Raw genomic sequence first — 20939 nt, forward strand, 5'->3', positions numbered from 1 at the left:
TCTGCCCCTCCCCCGTTCATGCTCTGTCTCTCTCTGTCCCAAAAATAAATAAACGTTGAAAAAAAAATAAAAAATAAAAAATAAAAAAAAAACTATAAGCTTTGGGGGCATCTGGGTGGCTCAGTCGGTTAAGCATCTGACTCTTGATTTTGGCTCAGGTCATGAGCTCATGGTTCATATAGGATCAAGCCCTGCATTGGGCTCTGAGATGCCAGTGACAAGCCTGCTTGGGAATCTCTCTCTCCCTCTCTCTCTCCGCCTTTCTCCTACTCTCTTTCTCTCAGAATAAATAAACATTATATATGTTATAATATATGATATAATATATTATATATAATGTAATATATATATTGTTATTGTATATATGTATATACATATATAACATATGTATATTGTTATTGTAATATATATATTGTATATATACATTGTATATATGTATACACATATATAATATATGTATATTGTTATTGTAATATATACATATATTGTTCAAGGATCAACTGTATAGGAAAAGGTGCCCCTACTCCTAAGAGCAAAAAGTGAAAATCGGACCAAAGAGATACACATGGTATATCCAAAACATGACTCTGCTAAAAATTAAAAATACGTGTTGATAAGAAAATTTTTCTAATTTATGTTAAGTGGAGAAAAAGTGAAAAACAACGATGTATAGTACAATTCAATATTGTAGAAACGTTTATTATGAACATCATATAATTTTAATATATAAATTATATCATACATCAAATCATATTCGTAACTATTCATATGTGTTCCTAAATTATATAGTTATATGTTAAATGATATAGTAAATATTAATATTTAATATCATTGCTTTTAGGATGTATGTCAGTATATATTTCTTAAAGATAATCGACAAAATGTTAAAATGATTACCTTCAGGCACCAGTGTAGGTATGGGTAAGTTGTAGGGAGGGTATTTTGACTTTCTACTTTTTAATTTATATTTTGAAAATCTGAGGGACGTGCTTAGTGAGACCAGAACCAAAGCAATAAAAGGATAGAAAGGATAATAATTATTCTAAAACGGCCCAGGAAATAAAGGCACAGAGTGAAGACCCAATGTGTAAGAGCATGCTGATTCCTGGGGAGGGGACGCATATTATGGATCAGTGGCGATGGGGAATGAGGACTAAACTGTGAAGAAATTAGAAAAGAATCCAAATGAGGGAAAGGAGGAAAAGGCAATAAAAGAAGACCAAATTTCCACTGGAATCAAGGTGAAGATCTTTATTCCTTATAATGGGTAAGGTTTCCGGTCCACAGTAGGTTATCAGTAGCCAAGTTTTGGGGGAGTCAAAAGTTATATGCAGATTTTGGACTATGTAGGGGTTGGTACCCCCAACTCCTGCATTGTTCAATGCTCAACTGTATTTTAACAACTGTTTTCTTTCTATGTGAGTTTAATTCTGAGAATGACCTATTTGTTTTTCTACTGGGATGTTTCTTTTGTTCCCTATTGATTTGTAGAAGGTCTTTGTGTATTAACCCCACCATCTATCGCACGTTTTACAAATCATCCATTTTACAGTTTGTCATTTTTCTTTGGATTTTAATTGTGGTGATGTTTTTGATCTAGGCAGAATATTAAAAAAAAAATTGTGCCGTCCAATTTATCAATCTTTACTTTGAAAAAAGAGACCCTGAGAAAAGCGAGTTCCTGCTCTGCTTCTGGGTGTAGTCGTGTCTCAAGATGACTCTTACGGTTGCTGCCGCCATGGTGGGATCATCACCCAGAAAGTTCCCTCTTGGCCCTTCTTGCCAACACAGCTGCCAAAGACAACCATTTTTCTGATTGTTTTCAATCTTGCATCATGTTTCCTCTTCAGAGTTTTACATCAATGAGATCATACGGTAAGTAGTGTTTGTGTCTTTTTCTTTTATTCAACAGAGATTCATCATGGGATTGTGAGTCTGTTACCTGTTATTGCTGAGTATGTTCCATTGTGTGAATAAATCACAATATGTTTACTCATTCTGTTGATGGACATTTGGGTAGTTTCCAGCTATTATGAGAGAGTTACTATACATTCTTCTGTAAGTCTTTTTGTAGTGGAATATTTTCATTTCCTTTGGATAAATGCCTAGGAGGGGAATTGTTAGACCATTGGGTAGAGGAGTTAAACTATAGAAGAAACTTCCAGATTGGCTGCTCAACAGGTCATACCACTGAATACTCCTGCCAACAGTGTATGCGAGTTCCAGTTCTACATTCTCACTAATATTTAGGATGGACAATCTTTTTAATGTCAGCTAGTCTTGTGGCTGTGTAGTGCTTTCAGCTTACATTTTTCTAATCACTAAATTGTTGAGCACTTTGTAATATGTCTAAGGTTTTTGTTGGCTTTTAATGAAGTCAGTTTTATTTCATTACTGAGCTATTGTTCTTCATATTTTCTATATACAAGCCTTTTGTCACAGAGATAATTTATAAATATTTTCCCTTACTCTTAATTGGATGAAGTCCAGCCTATCAACGTTTTTCTTTTACGGTCATCGCTTTTAGTGTCCTAAGTAATCTTTGCCTATCCCCAGGTGTGAAGACATTTTCCTGGTTTTATTTTTCTACAAGCTTTAGGCCCATACTTCATCTTGGATAAAATTTTGTGTGCCGTGTAAAGATCGAGGTTCAATTTTGTTTTTCTTTCATATGGATGTGCATTTCTTACAGCACCATTTGTTGAAAGGACTGTCTTTCCCCCATTGTGTTGCTTAGGTGTCTTTATCAAAAATTGTCTGAGTGTGGGTCTACTTCTGGATTCTCTATTCTGTTTGGTTGCTCTATATCTCTTTATGTCAATATCATATGGTTTTAATTACCGAATGTTTTATCATCAGCTATTGTAAGTCTTCCAACATTGTGTTTCTTTAAAAAAAAAAGTTTTGGCTAGTCTAGGTTTTTCTAACGTTCATAAAATTTTTTTAATTTTTTTATTATTTTTTTACATGTATTTATTTTTGAGAGACAGAGACAGAGCACAAGTTGAGGGAGGTGCAGAGAGAGAATGAGACAGAATCCAAAGCAGGTTCCAGGCTCTGAGCTGTCAGCACAGAGCCCGATGCGGGGCTCGAACTCACAAAACCATGACATCATGACCTGAGCCGAAGTCGGACACTTAACCAACTGAGCCACCGACGCATCCCTAATTTTTTATTTTTTAAAGCCTGTCTGCACTGTGTTTGATGTGATGAGTTTACTGATAAATTTGGGGAGAATTGCCATCTTACCCATATTAAGGCACCCGGTTTATGAACATACTATGTTTGTCCATTTATTTAAGTCTTCAATTTTTCTGAGTAATGCTTGTAGTTTTAGTGGAGATGGCTCACAAATCTTTTATTAAATTTATGTCCAAGTAGTTTATGTTTTTGGATTATATTGTGAATAGGTTTAATTTTTTCCCCAAATGTTTATACTAATGTATAGAAGTATAATCGATTTTGGCATATTGACTTTGTATCCCATGATAATGCTAAATCCCTATATTAGCTCTAGTAGTTTTGGTATTAATGCAAATGCACTTGCTTATAAAACTTTGCTTACTCATTTTTTGTTGCTAGTATATACAATAACTCATTATTTTATATTTAACTTGGTAAATTCACTTTTGTTCTAGTATTTGCTTTTCAGATTTCTTAGGTGTTTTTTTTTTCTTTAATGAAAACAAATCATCTGCAAACAGATACAATTTTTTTTCAAATCTTTTTATTGTCTGTTAGCACTGGTTGAGACCATTCGTACATCATTAAGCAGAATTGGTGGCAGAAGACACGTTTGCTTTTTTCATTATCTCAGGAAGAAAGTTTTCAGACTTTCACAATGAACTATAATGTGAGGGGTGAGTTATGTGGACAATATACTTTTCAGGTTGAGGAAGTTCCATCCTCCTATTTCCCCGCTTGCTAGGAGTATTTATGGTACGTGGGTATTGGATTCTGTCAAATGCTTTTTCTTCATGTATTGAGATGATCATGTAGTTCTTTGTCAATTAGTATCGTGGATTATGTTGACTGAGTCCAAGGTTAAAATGACCTTGCCTTCCTGAGATAAACTGTACTTCATCATGGTGTAGTATCCTTTATCTGTGCTGTTATATTCAGCTTGTTAATATTTTCATGAGGATTTGTGTTCACGAGAATATGTTCATGAGAACATGAGAAACGAGAACATGAGAAAAATTGGACTGTAGTGATTTTATCTCGTAATCCTCTTCTAATTTTGTAATTTCTTTATCAAGTTTTCGCATCCGGTTTGTGAGGGGCTCATAAACAATCAAGTCATCTGCAGACAGATGCGATTTTATTTCTTCCTACCAAATGTTTTTAGGTCTTTTAGCACTGGTTAGAATCTTCGGTACATTATTGGACAAGATTAGTGAGAGAAGACATTCTTGTCTGTTTGTCTCGGGAAGAAATATTTTTAGTCTTCCACAATTAAATATGATGTTAGCTGCAAGTTTTCAGAAAATGTTCTGTTCAGGTTGAGGAAGTTCCCTTCTATTCATTTCTCATAAAGTGAGATGAGAAGTATCTCCTCCTTTTCTTAAAGACTTTGTGTAAGATTGGCATTATTTCTTTCTTAATATTTGAATTCACTAGTAAAACCAACGGGGCCTGGAGTTTCCTTCGTTGAGCGATTGTGGAAGATTTTGTTTAAAAAATCAAAATCCTCGGGGCGCCTGGGTGGCGCAGTCGGTTAAGCGTCCGACTTCAGCCAGGTCACGATCTCGCGGTCCGGGAGTTCGAGCCCCGCGTCAGGCTCTGGGCTGATGGCTCGGAGCCTGGAGCCTGTTTCCGATTCTGTGTCTCCCTCTCTCTCTGCCCCTTGCCCGTTCATGCTCTGTCTCTCTCTGTCCCAAAAATAAATAAACGTTGAAAAAAAAAATTAAAAAAAAAATCAAAATCCTTAAATAAATAGAATATATTTAGATTTTATGGTTTATTGAGGAATTTGTTCACTTCATCTGTGTTGTCAATCTTAGTGTTATAAAGGTTTTTACAATATTTCCTTAGTAGCTTTTTCATGCTTATAGGATATGGAGAGATACCCCTTTCCCAATCCTAATTTTAATAATTTGTGTTTTCTTTTTTTTCATCAGTCTTGCTAGTTTTATCCACCTATCAGTCTTTTCAAAGCACCAAGCTCTGACCTAATTTTCTAAAATTCTGGCTTCTATTTCACAATCTCTGCTCTTATTTTGTTTGATCAATCTTGTTAGAGATTTACCAATTTTATTAGTTACTTAAAAGAACCAATTTCTGGATTTGTTAATTTCTCTATTTGTTTTCTATTACATTGACTTCCATTCTTATTTTTATTTTTATTTTTCTTTTAACTACTTTGGGCTTGATTTTTCTTCTAACTTATTAGAAAGTGACTTTCATCTTTCTTCTTTTTAAATACAAAGTCTTACATTTCTTTCTAGACACAGCTTTAGCTATATCCCACAAACACTGATATGTTGTGTTTTTATTATACTTCACTTTAAATATTTTCTAATTTCTCATAATTTTTTTGACTTATGGATTATTCAGAGGCCTGTTCCCTAACTTAAGTAATTTGGGCTTATGTAGATATTTTATCATTTATTTCTAAAATTCAACTTCACTTTAGTCAGAGACCTTATTCTGTGATATCTCAATCTTTAAAAGGTATCACTCTTATCTTATGATCCAACTGTATGTTCGTTGTGCACTCAAAAAGAATGTGCAATTGTTGAATCCATGTTTTTTTCTGTATGAATTAGGTCAAGATGATTTGCAGTATTATGTAGATTCTTCTGTATCTTTACTGAACTTTTCCTAGCTGTTCTATCAATTACTGAGTAAAATGGTGTTAAAAATCTCTATTAGTTGTGTATACACCTATTTTTTTCCTCTAGTTCTTTCAAGTTTTCTTTTAATGAATCTTAAAACTCCATTATTAGGGTCATTCACATTTATGATTTTTATTCCTTGCAATTGATCCTTATGTTATTAATAAGTATGTTTTTTTATAAATCCCTGGCAATTTTCCTTGTCTTGATGTTCATTATATCTGATATTAATATACTAACTCCAGATTTCTTATACTTCCTCTGGTAACTATATCCTTTTCCATTCAAAAATTTTCAACTTGTGTGTCTCTGTATTAAAAGATCATTTCTTAGGCACCTGGGTGGCCCAGTCAGTTAAGCGGCCAGCTTCAGCTCAGGTCATGATTTTGGGGTTTGTGTGTTTGAGCCCCGCATTGGGCTTTTGTGTAGAGCCTGCTTCGGATCTTCTGATTCCCTCCCCCTCTTGTGCGTGTGCTCTCTCTCTCTCTCTCTCAAAAATAAACATTTAAAAAAGAGCATTTCTTATAAACAACATATAGTTGGAAATAGCTTTTTAAAAAATAATCCAGTCCAACAATCTTTTCCTTTCATTTGGAGTATTTGGTCCATTAACATGTAAAGTGATTATTGACATAGACTTAAGTCTAGCATTTGCTATTTTTTCTGTTAATTTTTTTGTTCCACTTACCCTTCTGAGTCTTCTGGTACATTATTAAACAATTCATTATTCCATCATTATTTCTCTGTTGGAGTTTTAGCTATACTTCATTTTTTAGTGGATGTTCCAAGAATTACAATATGCATCCGTGGTTTGACACTGTCTTTTTAGAGTAACCATTTTATCCTTTTCAGAAGTTTAGTATTGCAACAGCATAGTTCTATTTAAAATTCAGACTTTGTGAGATGCCTGGGCCAGTTAAGTGCCAACTTTGGCTCAGGTCATGATCTGATAGTTCATGGGTTTGAGCCCAGTGTCAGGCTCTGTGCTGACAGGTCAGAGCCTGGAACCTGCTTTGGATTCTGTGTCTTCCTCTCTCTCTGACCCTCCCCTGCTCTTGCTCTATTTCTCTCAAAAATGAATAAAATTAAATGAATAAAATAAAATGAATAGATGAATTCATTCATTTATATTGATTCATTAAATAAATGAATAGATGAATTCATTCATTCATTTAAAATAAATGAATAGAATAAATGAATAAAATGAAATTAAAAATTAAATTCAGACTTTGTGCTCTGGTTGTCATATCTAGTGCCTTTACACATTTAAAATCCTTAGTCAGTATAATTTTTGCTTTAAAGGTTTATGCAATTTTAGGGGTGCCTGAGTGGCTCAGTCAGTTGAGCGTCCAACTTCAGCTCAGGTCATGATTTCATAGTCTGTGAGTTCGAGCCCGGCGTCAGGCTCTGTGCTGACAGCTCAGAGCCTGGAGCCTGCTTCGGATTCTGTGTCTTCTCTCTCTCTGACCCACCCCTGCTTGCACTCTGTCTGTCTCTCTCTCTCAAAAATAAATAAACATTAAAAAATTAAAAAAAGGATTTATATGATTTTATAGATGTTAAAGGAAAATGTTCTGCTTCATTTTATTTATTTATTTATTTATCTATCTATTTATTTATTTATTTCTTACTTACTTATAGAGTTTATTTGTTTTGCGAGAGAGAGCACAGGTGGGGAGAGGGGCAACAAGAGAAGGGGAATTCCATGCAGGCTCCATGGAGTCAGTGCAGAGAACTGACATGGGGCTTGAACTCATGAAACCATGAGATCATGACTTCAGCTGAAATCAAGAGTCAGATGTTCAACCCACTGAGCCACCCAGGCGCCCCTAAATGTTTTCTGTATACACTCTCACATTTATCATTTTCAGGGCTCTTCATTTCTTTCTGTAGATCTGAATTTCCATCTGGTATCACTTTTCCTCCAGCCTGAGGAACTTCTTTTAGAGTTTTCTTAGTAAAGATTTTTTTTTTGGTGACAAACTTTCTCAGTTTTTATTATCTAAAAATGTCTTTTATCTTTATTTTTGGAGGATATTTTCTCTGGATATAAAATTCTTGGATGACATTTGGTTTTTGTTCAGTACTTTAGCGATGTCATTCCATTTTTTATGGATTCTATTGTTTCTGAAGAGACATTACCAGTTATTTATACTTCTATTACCTTATATATAATATATGATTATTATCTGGATACTTTTAGGATTTTCCCTTTATCTTCAGGGTTTAGCAATTTTATTATGATCTGCCTAGGTGTGGTTTTCTTTGTGCTTTCCCTATTGGCAATTTGCTGGTTTCTTGGAACCATAGGTTGATCTTTTTTTCACCTAATATGGAAAATTCTCTGCTATAATTTCTTGAAATTTCTGTTATGCCTCATATTCTCTTTTCTCTTACTATTCTCTTACTCTTATTGAAGTGCTGTTCATTTTATTTTCATTTTTTTTCCCTTTATGTCCTTAAGATTGGATAAATTTTATTGATCTGTTTTCAGGTTCACAAACTCTTTCTTCTGTTCCTGTCAACCAGTGAATATTTCTTCACAGATATTGTACATTTCAGCTATTAAATTTCTATTTGATTCCTTTTTATAGTACTTCTCTGATAATTTCTCCATCCTTTTATTCATTATGGCCATATTTTCCTTTAAGACCTTAAACATATTTAGTATTGCTGTTGTAAAATTTTATTTGCTGTCTATTTGCTATTTTTATTTGCAAACATCTGGGCCATATGAGGACCTGTTACTATTAACTAATTTTTCTTTTGCCTGGGGGCCATGTTTCTTTGCATTCCTGAAAATTTTGGAGTATATGCTGGACACTGTGGATGATCTGTTGTAGGAAGTATGGGTATGGTGTCTTGTTATAAAACATGTTGACATTTAAATCCTGTCAAATCACATTGATCCTGTCAGGATTATTTTTACTTTTGTAAAGACTGGTCTCTTTCAGTTTTGGACCAAATTCTCAGGTGTGCCTCTTACTCTAGCATGTGGTTATTGTGAACCGAATGCCCGCTTTCCTCAGTGTAGACTCTTGATTACTACTAGGATGGGGCTCCAGTGTCTCCTAAAAGCCCAAAGCCACAAGCATCACTGATTAGCCCTTATCCCGGTAGCAGGCCATCTCTGCCTGGGCCTGCAGAATCTCACCCTTCCACACCATCTGCCCAATCCCAGCCTTGCTGTCTAGTGAGTCCCTATGCCGTTCTGGCCCTCCCACCCCATACAGCTCTCTTCTTGTGTACTCTGCTCTTAAAATTCCCCCTGTTTCTGCAGCCTGGGACTCCAGTATCTGCCTCCACTCAGCAAGACTGCTACTCTGCTGGGCTTCACCTTCCTGATCTGTGGCAGAAAATACCAGCAGGCAGGAAATCAGGACATTCACGGAGCAACTGTCGGGCGTCCCTCCTCTGCGTCCCTTCTCGCAAGGATTACCTCCTGTGCTGCCTGTTTGTCAATGCCTGAAAACAGCACACTCATATATTTTGTCCAGTTTTATAATTGTTGGGAAAGCAAGTTTTGTTCCAGTGACACTGTCATGGCCAGAAGGAGAAATTGATGTGTATGATTTTTCAATAACTTTGACTATTATACTTGACACCCAAATAGCTCTCGTCTTTTATTAACGTTACCATCTTTGTGAGAGCCAATTCCTTCATATTGTTTTTCAATGTCCATATAGCCTTTCTCTTTCTTTTTTCTGATGCATAGATAATCTCTATCTTACATAGTTCGCAAGTCATTGTTTTATAAAACTGGATCTCTATCGATATATAGTTATTTGTAGACGTGTATATTTATTTATGGGCATATACAATTTAATAATAAGTGTATAGGTACATACTTACCTATTCCGTATCTATATTCATATACTTTTTGGTATTTTTCCTTTATTATTTAGTGACATATCTCTGTAAGTCAATTTGTATCCAGCTAAATCATTCTTTCTAATAATATGAATGTATCAAAAGTTATTCAACCAATACGTTTTTTTTTTCAATCAATACATTTTTGAAAGAAATGGTTAGGGGAACTGATCTACTCCTTTAACAGGCAAATTTCATGATAGTTTATGTGTATTTTTCAGAGTTTGTTGTACAGGTTTCTGTCATTTCCCTGGTTTTATAACAGATGAAATTTCATTCTCTTTGTTCCTTTATTCTCTCCTGTGAATTTTTGGGAGGGGAGTTATACAGCTATGTACTCTCTAGGCCTTGTGTCTCAGAAGTCCTAACACAATGTTTTTAATAAATTCTTGCTCAACACATGAATTAGCAATTAATAAGCAAGTAAATACAATGAAATTTTAGTGGTTAAGAGGGACTGTAATCACATTTGCACTTTCTTAGCTGCTGTTTTTCGACTGTCTGGTTATAAAGTGGTAATATTCATTGTGCTACTTTAAGTGTGCAATTAGCAAAAGAATATAAAAAACAAAAACCATTTGTAATATTATTACCCAGCGATATTCGATCATTTCCAATTTTTTATTCTATGCCTATGTGGATATATGTATAGATCCTTTCTATGTATAGCATAGTTTGAGAATGTAATTAAGTATTCTTTAAAAGTATTATTATTTTTTAAGTTTATGTATTTATTTTGAGAGAGAGAGTGCACAAGTGGGGAAGGGGCAGAGAGGGAGGGCGAGAGAGAGAATCCCAGGCAGGTTCTGCACGGTCAGCGCAGAGCCCGATGTGGGGTTCGAACTCACGAACCGCGAGATCATGACCTGAGCCAAAGTTGGAAGCTTAACCGACTGAGCCACCCAGCGCCCTAAAAGGATTCTTCTTAATGACTGTATAAATTTCGATTTTATGATGTAGCTTGGCTTAACCAATTCCTTGTTCTCAAATACTTGGGGTTTTCTTTCCCCCCACTATTTTATTTTTATTTATTTAGTTATTTATTTATTTATTTATTTTAACGTTTATTTATTTTTGAGACAGAGAGAGACAGAGCATGAATGGGGGAGGGTCAGAGAGAGGGAGACACAGAATCCAAAACAGGCTCCAGGCTCTGAGCTGTCAGCACAGAGCCCGACGCAGGGCTCGAACTCACGGACCGCGAGATCGTGACCTGAGCCGAAGTCGGCTGCCCAACCGACTGAGCCACCCAGGTGCCCCTCCCCCCACTATTTTAAACAACAGTGCAAGGGACATCCTTGTACACAAACTTCTGTCTGCATGCCCCAATCCTTATCCACTGTCACTGAATTCAGTAAAATGGTGTTGAATTTAGGAACTTAGGACATCTCATTTGGATTTAAGTCTTGTCTGTGTCCCAGATCTGAGGTGATCTTAGATTGTAATTTTCAATTCAGTTAGAGCAAGTTGGAAAAGAAGCATTTATAGAATTTTTTTTTTTTTTTTTTTTTTTTTTTTTTTTAAATCTCCATTCCTTTGGAAGCCTATGGGCTCCCTGAAAAGGAATTTGACTGTTCCTGGCCAGCCCAGCATTTAATCCCAACCTGTCACCAGTTTCTATGAAGTGAGGTTTCTATTACTTCCTGGATTGCTCTAGTCTATCAGAGGTCACCATCTCCAATTTAGCCTAGATGTGGATGGGAAAATACCCTGTACAGCCCTAGCATCCAAAGAACATTGGTGCCAAATTCAATTACTGGAAAAGGAGACCTTTTTTTTTTCAAAGGGCTCTGAATCCATTTAAAAAGCTTCTCAGATTCCTACCACTCATGCTTACGGTGACTGCATCTCCCACACAGTCCTTCTGACAGCTTTTTTGTAATTTCACATTGTCAACTGCTTTTGTGGTTGGGGTTTCATTTATTGAAAAAAAAAATCTCAGCTTCAAGTAGAGACAGTTATGTCTTTACCATATGTCTGAGTGTGCCTGAGTGGAGTGAATATTATAGATACGTGATTACCCAAGATGATCTCATTTCACGTAGCTTTCCTCTTTTCAGATTTCCAAGCATGTTGATTTTCCAAATATAAGTATTAATTCTGGATTGCTGGGGCCGCTGTTGCTGTGAACTGCCTTGTGGTCCTCTGAAGGAATGAAGGCATTCTTAAAGTCTTTTTTCATTTTATTTCTAAATTCTCTTTTGTAGAAATTCCCCACATTTCCTTTTGTTCAATTTGGAGAGCTTTTTCTTTTCTGTGATTAAGGAATAAATGAATTCATTTTCCGTTGAGGAAACGGCACAATGTATTTTTTTTTTCTGTACCTGCGAAATTTGTTTTCACAATTGCATTTCGGTAAACCACCTAACAGTCATGAAAGATTAGCAGTGTTTTCTCTCTCTGCCACACAGTCTTATAATTTGTCTGGAACACGAATGAATCAAGAAATGCAGCTTTGCAGACTGTTTTGAGTATTACAGAATATTGCTTTAACTATTGGGTCAGTCTAGGGTACATGAGTCTGCCATTTAAATCGTTAAGAACTATTTCCAGAGAAGATACACTTTATGCTGCTGATGCAGCTTCCCTTTCATTCTTTTTAAGTTCAAATTTCATAATTAGAACGTGATGAACAATAGGATTCTCACAGAAGAAAGACATTTTCTTGGCTTCCTTTCTACTATTGCCTTTGAACGTGGGATAAATGGAATATTCTGCCGGCTCGCTAAATCTTCTGCTCCCTCTCACACTGTTATATTTCTGACCATTTCAGCGAGACAAACATAACTCCTCGGATGGTGTTGCCCCCAGACGAAACTTCCAAAGTTCATACGCAACTGTCCTAACTGGTAGCAGCCACGAGGAATTCTTTCGGAAGATAATGCGTCAATATATTGGGATGTTAGTCTCTAAGAACAGGTGCCATTTTGTCCCTCCAAATATATTTTCTGTCTCATTCTGTTTCTTTTTTGGAAAAATTTTTACAAGCATCACTCATGCTAAACCCAAATTTTTCTTGTAGTTCTTGTAAACTGAATCTTCCATTTTGACCTGTGTAAATTCTGCCTATGATGACAAAATTTGCCGAATGGACACGTCTCATTTGAGCCATGGAATGTCAGGTGAAACCAGAACCCACATTTGGAGTTCAGAGTAGCTCCCGCTTTACTGTGGCAATGCTGTATTATCAGGGGAAGCCAAGTGATTTCCACAGATGCGAACCAGTTGAACACTCATATACAGGTTTGTGTGTGTGTGTGTGAACATTTAAGTTTTTATTTCTCTGCCGGGTTGGATTGTAAGCACATTTTAGATTTTTAAAAATTTGTTTAAATGTTTATTTTTTTGAGAGAGAGAGAGAGCAAGGGGGAGGGAGGGCGGAGACACACACACACACACACACACACACGCACACAGAATCTGAAGCAAGCTCCAGGCTCTGAGCTGTCAGCACAGAGCCTGACTCAAGGCTCAAACTCACCAACCCCGAGATCATGACCTGAGCTGAAGTCGGACACTCAACCAACTGAGCCACCCAGATGCCCCAGCACCTTTTAGTTTTTCCAGAAATTGCCAATTGACTTTCCAGAGTAGCTGTGCCATTTGCATTCCCAGTATTGATTTTTGAGCGATCAGTTCCTCTGCATCCTCGCCAGCATCTAGTGTTGTCATCATTTTATTTTAGCTTTTCCGATAGGTGCGTAATGAAAGCACATCACAGTTCTACTTTGCTTTGTCTTAATGCCCCGTGATGTTGAACACCTTTTCTTGCGCTTTTTCACCATTCATATATCGTCTCAGGTGAAATGTCACTTCATGTGATTTGCCCCTTTTCTAATTGGGTTGTTTGTTTTGCTATTTGGTTTTAAGAGTTTTTATACACTGTAGAGGTGAGTCCTTGGTCACATATGTGGTTTGCAAAAATATTCTTCTGGTTTGTGGCTTGTCTTTTCCTCTTCCTAAATAGGCCTTCCTAAAAACAATAGTTTCTAATTTTGATGAACCACAACTTAGTGATTTTTTTTTTCTTCTATGGGTTGCACATTATGGTATTATGTCTAAGAACTCTTAAACAGTCCTAGGTCCCAAATATTGTATCTCATGTTTTCTTCTGAAAGTTCTATGGTTTTACATTTAAGTTTATAATCAGTTTTGGGGAGTCTGGGTGGCTCGGTTAAGCATCTGACTCTTGATTTCGGCTCAGGTCACGATCTCACGGCTTCGTGAGTTCGAGCCCTGCACGGGACTCTGCTGACGGAGCAGAGCCTGCCTGGAATTCTCTTTCCCTCTCTCTTGCCCCTTTCCCGCTCGTGTTCTCTCTCTCTCTCTGTCTCTCAAGATAAATGAATACACTTAAAAAAATTAAACAAACTTACAATCAATTTTCAGTTAATTTTCACAAAAGATTTGTGGTTCATTAGTAGCCGAAGGGTATCTGATGGCTCCAGCATCACTTGTTGAAAAGATGGTCTTTCTTCCGTTGAGCTGGTCTTACACCTTTGTCAAAAATCAGTTGGCTGTTTCTGAGATTTCTTTTCTCTTCTGTTGATCTATGTGTTTCTATCTCAGCCAGTTCAACATAATCATGATTGTGGTCTATAGACGATGCATATCCTAACCAACACTCGTTCTTTTCTATTTTTTTGATAGTGGCCTTTCTAATGGGTGGGAAGTAATGGTTTTCTAATATTTTAGTTTGACTTTTTGCTTCCTTACTGATGGCAAACATTTACCCACACTATTCCCTTCTTTTATTATTTTTTCATCTATTTTTATCAAAATTATTTTATTCTATATGAAATAAGTTAAAAGCCTTGATCTCTTTATTTCCAGGAACACTGGCATTATAGGGACTATATTTTTCTTAAAAATTTTGCAAATCGTTGAGTTGAAACCTGCTTCTTTATATGATACTATTTCTTTTTATTTCTAATAGTGTTTATTTGTGACATCCATTTTTTTCTTCCTAATTAGTGTTACCCATGGATGGTTAATTTTAATAGTCTTTTCAAATAATTTTTTTACTGACCCTTCAGATAAATTATTAGTTTCTACTTTGTTGTTATTGATTTTTTATTTCCTTCTTTCAAGTTTCTTTTGGGTTTACTCAGTGGTTAGTTTTCTAACTTCTTAATTTGAATGTCTAGTTCATTGCATTTTTACAGTATTTTCTTTACTAATATTAGACTAATACTTCCCTTCAAGTACAGCTTTAGCTGCAGCCTACAACTTTTGATTTGAAGTTATGATATGAGTTTTATTATCTTTGTTGTTGTTCTGCTTCAGATATTTATAAACTTTGCATTATGATTTTTTTCAGAAATGCACACATAATTTAATAGTAACTTTAAAATTCTAATAGTAACTTTAAAATTCTAAATACATAGTGTTTGGTTTCTAATTTTAATAGGTGGTAGTCTACACGAAACTAAGATTTGTAAATACAAGAAATGTATAAATATATGTGTATGCTCCTATTGTGTTTTGGGGAGTGAATACAAAGAAAAAAAGTCTGGAAGATTATATACCAAAGTGTTATTAGCAGTTATCCCTAACTGCTGGAATTTAAAAAGGCTCTTTTTATGTATTTGCATGTTTCTGTTTCTTCTGATTTTGAAATGTAAATATGTATTATTTTTTACTAGAGAAACATGGTTGTTTACATTTATGGGAGATAAAAAAGAGACCTGGTGAATATAAACAACCTTTATATAAGAACTCATTTTTAATCCTCTCTAGATTTTAGAGTTCTGAATTTTCTCATTGAGATACCAAAGAAAAAACAAAACAGAATTTAAAAATCCCATTAGTTTCTTTGACATGGGTTTTAAGGCAAATTTATGGTTAGTTATTATAAATTTTCTGTTTATATTAGAAAAGAACTTAAGTTCAATAATCGTTGGCATCCAGAGAACTCTCTTTCTTTTGAGTTGATTTTTTTCCTTTTTTTTTTTTTTTTGCATTTAACTTTGTTTCATCCCATCTACTATTTCAACATGTTTGTAATTGAGGGATGGTGGTTGAATCTACAATGTCATATTAGGAAATCTGGAGGTCTATGTTTTATTTGTTTGCTTGTTTGAGTGTTAACATATCTGAATCTGTGCTGGATTATTATATCCTAGAAGACAAAAGTCGGGTTTTGTTATTTATCTCTGTATACGGAGGCACAGAACCTAGCATATTATAGAAGCTTTAAAAATGTTTCGCTACTGGGTGGGTTTTGGAATACAAAGATACATATCACAGATACTATACGTCCAGTTATAAGATAAATGAGTACCGGGGATGCAATATATAGCACTCGACTGTAGTTAACACGGCTGTACTGTATGTTTTTAAGCTGCCTAGAGGGTAGAGCCTAAAAGCTTTCATCACAAAGAAAACAGCATATTTTTGGTAGTTATATGAGGTGATGGACGTTAAGTAAACACTTAGCGTGGTAATTATTTTGCAACATATGTAAATTGAGTCATTATGCTGTACATCTTAAACTTATATGTGTTCCGTGTCAATTGTGGTTCAATAATACTGAAAAAAAATAGAAAAGTGATATTTATAGAAATGCTGTCTTTAATTAGCTTCTTCCTGAACTGAAAGTAAATGCTTGGACCCTCTCACATCCTTAGCATATTGCTGGACCTGTGGCATTGCTTCAATGTATACTTGTTGGATGAACGAATGAATGGCCATTTGATTGTAATTTTGTTCAATGGTGTCATTTAAAACAGGTGAATTTGCCCCCTCCCCTTTATTTGAAGGGAGATCACAGGTAAAGAAAACTCTGGAAAATCAATACTTTGCTTTCTAATTGGCACTATGATCTGTAAATCAGACTCATATCAGTTGCTCTTATCTTTTTCTATTCTAATCCCTCCTGTAACACTTTCCTTCACCCCTCCCAAATCAATAAGTAGGAAGAATTCTTTCAACCTGGACTCAGATGGACCAGGGCCAACAGACAGGGTTTGAGATTCTTTTTTCAATGTTATACTTTGGAAATAAATATAAATCATTCATGTATCTTTTTCTCTCTTCCCTCCAAATCCCCCTAGCACTGAACATCTCGAGACCGCACCGGCAACCTAGCAGGGGGGTCAGGTGGCCGGGCTCAGTCTTGGCATTCTCGATTCTCCGTCTTGTTGGTATTCTCAGATTAACTTCAATTTCCAATTTCATAGGCCCCCGAACTTCTTGTTTTCCAAGCTTTGCTTTAGGCCCGCTTCTGCGAAAAAAAAATTTTTTTTATGAATCAATAGACGACCCTCGAATTTTCCCTGTGTTAATAATTCCTTACTCTTTGAATTTGGCAGTGTGCTGACAAAGACAATTTTTGTCTTTTAGCGGCATTAGCCTGAGGCAGATTGATACTTGGTACTTATGCCCTGTGTTACACTCCAGTTGACTGACACAGGGGTAGGGTGAAGAAATATTGTGCTTTGTCTCATTGGTCCTTGCATTTTGGTGAATATAGTCTTTTTTTTTTTTTTTTTTGGAGGGAGGTTCTGACTTTCAAATATGTTTTTTATCCACACTTTGTGAATGTTCACTCTAATGATTTCCCCTAATATGTTTATATTGCCCCATTATACAGATCTATGGACACGTCCACACTGATGATAGACCCTAATGTCTTAAGACTACACCCAGGAGAATAATAATGTTTTGGTATTTCGGTGAGTAAATTTCCCTGGAAGGGGTATTAGAGAGATATGGCTGACATTAAACTCTGCGGTGGGTTAGACGTGTATTTTTATACACTTGTAACATATGTTCATTGGAGTTCCTTTTTCTTCAACAAATATAAACAGGTTTTTTTTTCCTAATAAATAATTCATCCTTATTTTAGAAATTCAGGAAGTACAGAAAATATGAAGGAGGAAAAACAGGTCTTTTTTTAATTGTAACACTTGGAGGTTAACATTCACATTTTTGGTCTATATTCTTCCAGCGTTTTTTTTTTTTTTTCTTCTTAGCATTCACTTCCTCAAACACAATATATATATTCCCCCACGTAAATATATATTCTTACGCTTTTTACGTTTACAAAAAATGTGATCACCATATGCTTAGGTTTTAACCTGCTTTTCCCACTGAGGTCTTTCATCCAAACCTGAATCAACGTGTTCCTCTACAAGCAATGATTTTACCATTTTACTCCTCTAATATCAAAACAGTTTCCCTTCTAAGGCTTTGCGGTGTTTATTATACATCATTTTGTAAGAGTTCTTTACCGAGGCAATCCAAGCCACAGTTTGTAAACCTTTGAGGGAAAACCTCCAAAAGCAGTCATGGAAATGTGAAGGTGAGCTAGAAAGAAAGAGACAGTGCAAAACTCAAGAAAGGAGGAAGACACTGTATGCAGCAGGGGAAGTGGGGGACCAGGTTTTGAGAATCATAGCATTTCACTTCTTCGGTTCTTCAAAAAAGAGAACAAGTTAGCTGCTGAACTCTATGTTCCCTCATGACGCAGTGATGTTCCTCATTGTCACAGACATTCTGCCATTACTGCAGGTGCCACTGCCCACCTGGGCAATGGCTTGAATCAAACATTTTAATGTTTTTATTTATTTTTGAGAGAGAGAGAGAGAGAGAGAGGGAGAGAGAGAGAGAGAGAACTAGTGGGAGAGGGGCAGAGAGAGAGGGAGACACAGAATCTGAAGCAGGCTCCAGGCTCTGAGCTGTCAGCACAGAGCCTGATGTGGGGCTCAGACTCTTGAACCATAAGATCATGACCTGAGCCAAAGCCGGATGCTTAACCGACTGAGCCACCCAGGTGCCCTGATAACTTGTGAAATATTAAAAAAAATAACTGATAATAGAAAACAAAAAAAGATCACATGGTGTAATACATGTACATAACTAATGTACATAATTACATATGTAATTCATATGTATGTATGAATATTCATATTCATATATATGTATGTAGTACATATATATTCATATATATTCATATATATATTCATATATATATGTACCTGATTATATACATATTGTATATACATTATATATACACATATACAAACATAATATGCATTGATATTACAGGCTAGAACACATACATATCTGTTATGTGAGTCAATAAAAATAAACTGAACTGGCCTATTACAAAAATTCAGAGTGGATTATCAAACACACCCAACTCTATGCTATATCCAAAGAGACACCTAAAATGCAATTAAGAAAAGTTAAATAGAAAGATAAAGTTATGCCAGGAAAATGTAAACAGAAATAGAATTAAAGGTCAGAATATTAACATCAGACAAGGTAGAATTCAGGCCAAAGAACATTAATAATGACAGAAACGAAACTTTATAATGCTTAAGGCTATACTTCACACCAGATGTGATAATTAAGAATATTTATGCAGGAAATGACAGTGGGAAATTTCATGGAGCAGAAACCACAGTAGGCATAAAAAGTCACTAATAACCGGAGACTGACTCACCGCTCCCAGAACAATATATATCGAATCGTCTCCTCCCCATGAAAAGCAACGATAGAGAAGATGTAAACAACACTATAAGTTAGCTCTTCAGGATATGTTTCAAATGCACAAACCTCCCTCCACTTTCTGTTTTAAAAAAATGTTTACGTATTTATTTTGAGAGAGGGAGAGAGAGAGAGAGAGCACGCGCCAGAGAGCACAAGTGGTGGGGCGGGGCTGGGGGGCAGGGAAGAGGGGCAGAAAGAGAGAATTCCAAGCAGACTCCTTGCTGACAACGCAAAACCCAGCAAGGGGCTCGATCCCACAAACGGTGCCATCCGACCTGAGCTGAAATCAAGAGTCAGATGCTTAACTGACTGAGCCACCCGGATGCCCCCTCCCTCCACTTTCTAAGTGTTCACGGATCCTTCGCAAAAATTGATGACATGTGAATTACACCACAAGGAAAATCTCAATAAATTCTAACAAAGTAGAAACGGCAGAACAAAATTATCTGACAATGCAATGCAATGCATCTGCAGTTCAATACAGGGTAAGTCCCTTTCACTTGGAAATAAAAATAACAGCGTTAAATAATTCGTGGGTCAAATGGCGAATGCAAACCCAAAATGCAGAATTTAACAGGGATGAATACATATATCAGAATGTTGGGATATAACTGAGTCATTACTAAGGAAGAAAAAAAGTCATGGCACAAAATACTTAGATCAATAAAACATTAAACGACAGAAATTAACTAGGTGACTCAAAAAGTTGGAGAAAAGAAGCAAAAGGGAGGTAATTCACAAAGACACAAGCACACAGGTAGGAGTTAGATTACAGAAAACAGACTGTGCCCTTCATTGCTTCAGTATTTGTGATCAGTAAAGATCGGAACCGCATGGCAGAGAAAACAAAGGCTGTGGTTGCCTCCGCACCACAGGAGGGACTGGGGCCGTGTAAAAGTGAGTGAGAAAGTCCTCTACGCGCTAATCTGCACCACGTTTGTTAACTGCCAAAGGCAAGGTGCGAGATGGTGTCATACGAAAGAGGAAAACATAAAAGTACATTTTCCTCTACTCGTTTTTACATAAAGAAATCTTGGAGGGACTACGGAGGAACCAACACAGACGATTTCTTGTTGGGGTGACCCTTAAGGCACAGGGGGTATGAGGACAGGGGGTTTGGCAGGAGGCTTCTCACTCAACGACGTTTTTTGTTTGTTTGTTCGTTTGTTTGTTTTTTTAAAGGAGGCTTCAGGCCTGGCACAGAGCCCAACGCGGGCTTGAACTCACCACCCTGAGATCAAGACCTGAGCTGAGACCAAGAGTCAGACGCTCAACCAGGTGAGCCACCCAGTCACCCCTCAACAACGTTTTTAAGCAATGAAATTCGGGGACCTTTTTAATAGAGTAAAAACAACAGCAGCAAATGTGCACAAGACCCAGGCAGATAGGAGAAATATTTTTCTAAGTCTCCAGGCTGAGAAACAAAGAAGAACTGGTTAGGAGGCTGAGCGACGTCCCAGGCGTCAACCTGCTCTCTGACACAGGAGGAGCGGGGTCAGTCACCAGGCAAGGCTCCACGCGGGGTCGGCTGCGCAGGGAGGCCTTGCGCTCCTGGCGCGGACAACCGTCCCCCGGCACCTGCTTCTGCACCTGCAGACGCTTCTCGTTCAGAGCGAGCGAGGTTGGCGGGCTTCTGCTGCTCAACGCCTTTTCTTCTTCCTTCTGGGCCGGATAGAAAAGCAGGGTCCCAACAGGGCTCAAGAGACTGGGCCAGGAGCTGGCTTAACTTCTCCT

At 36.6% G+C, this 20939-nt stretch overlaps 1 long non-coding RNA gene across 1 annotated transcript; it reads left to right on the plus strand.

Annotated features, from left to right (window-relative positions):
* The first annotated feature begins 1645 nt into the window (after nucleotides 1-1645).
* Nucleotides 1646-20422, plus strand: LOC124527986 (uncharacterized). Its single transcript, XR_006966048.1, has 3 exons — nucleotides 1646-1875; nucleotides 17302-17383; nucleotides 20388-20422. It is a non-coding gene; the product is annotated as an uncharacterized LOC124527986 (long non-coding RNA).
* The last annotated feature ends 517 nt before the right edge of the window (nucleotides 20423-20939 follow it).

The sequence above is a fragment of the Lynx rufus genome, unplaced genomic scaffold (assembly GCF_022079265.1).
Source record: "Lynx rufus isolate CCGP_SWC_20201006 ecotype Redwood Valley unplaced genomic scaffold, mLynRuf1.p SCAF_6, whole genome shotgun sequence".
Classification (NCBI taxonomy): Eukaryota; Metazoa; Chordata; class Mammalia; order Carnivora; family Felidae; genus Lynx; species Lynx rufus.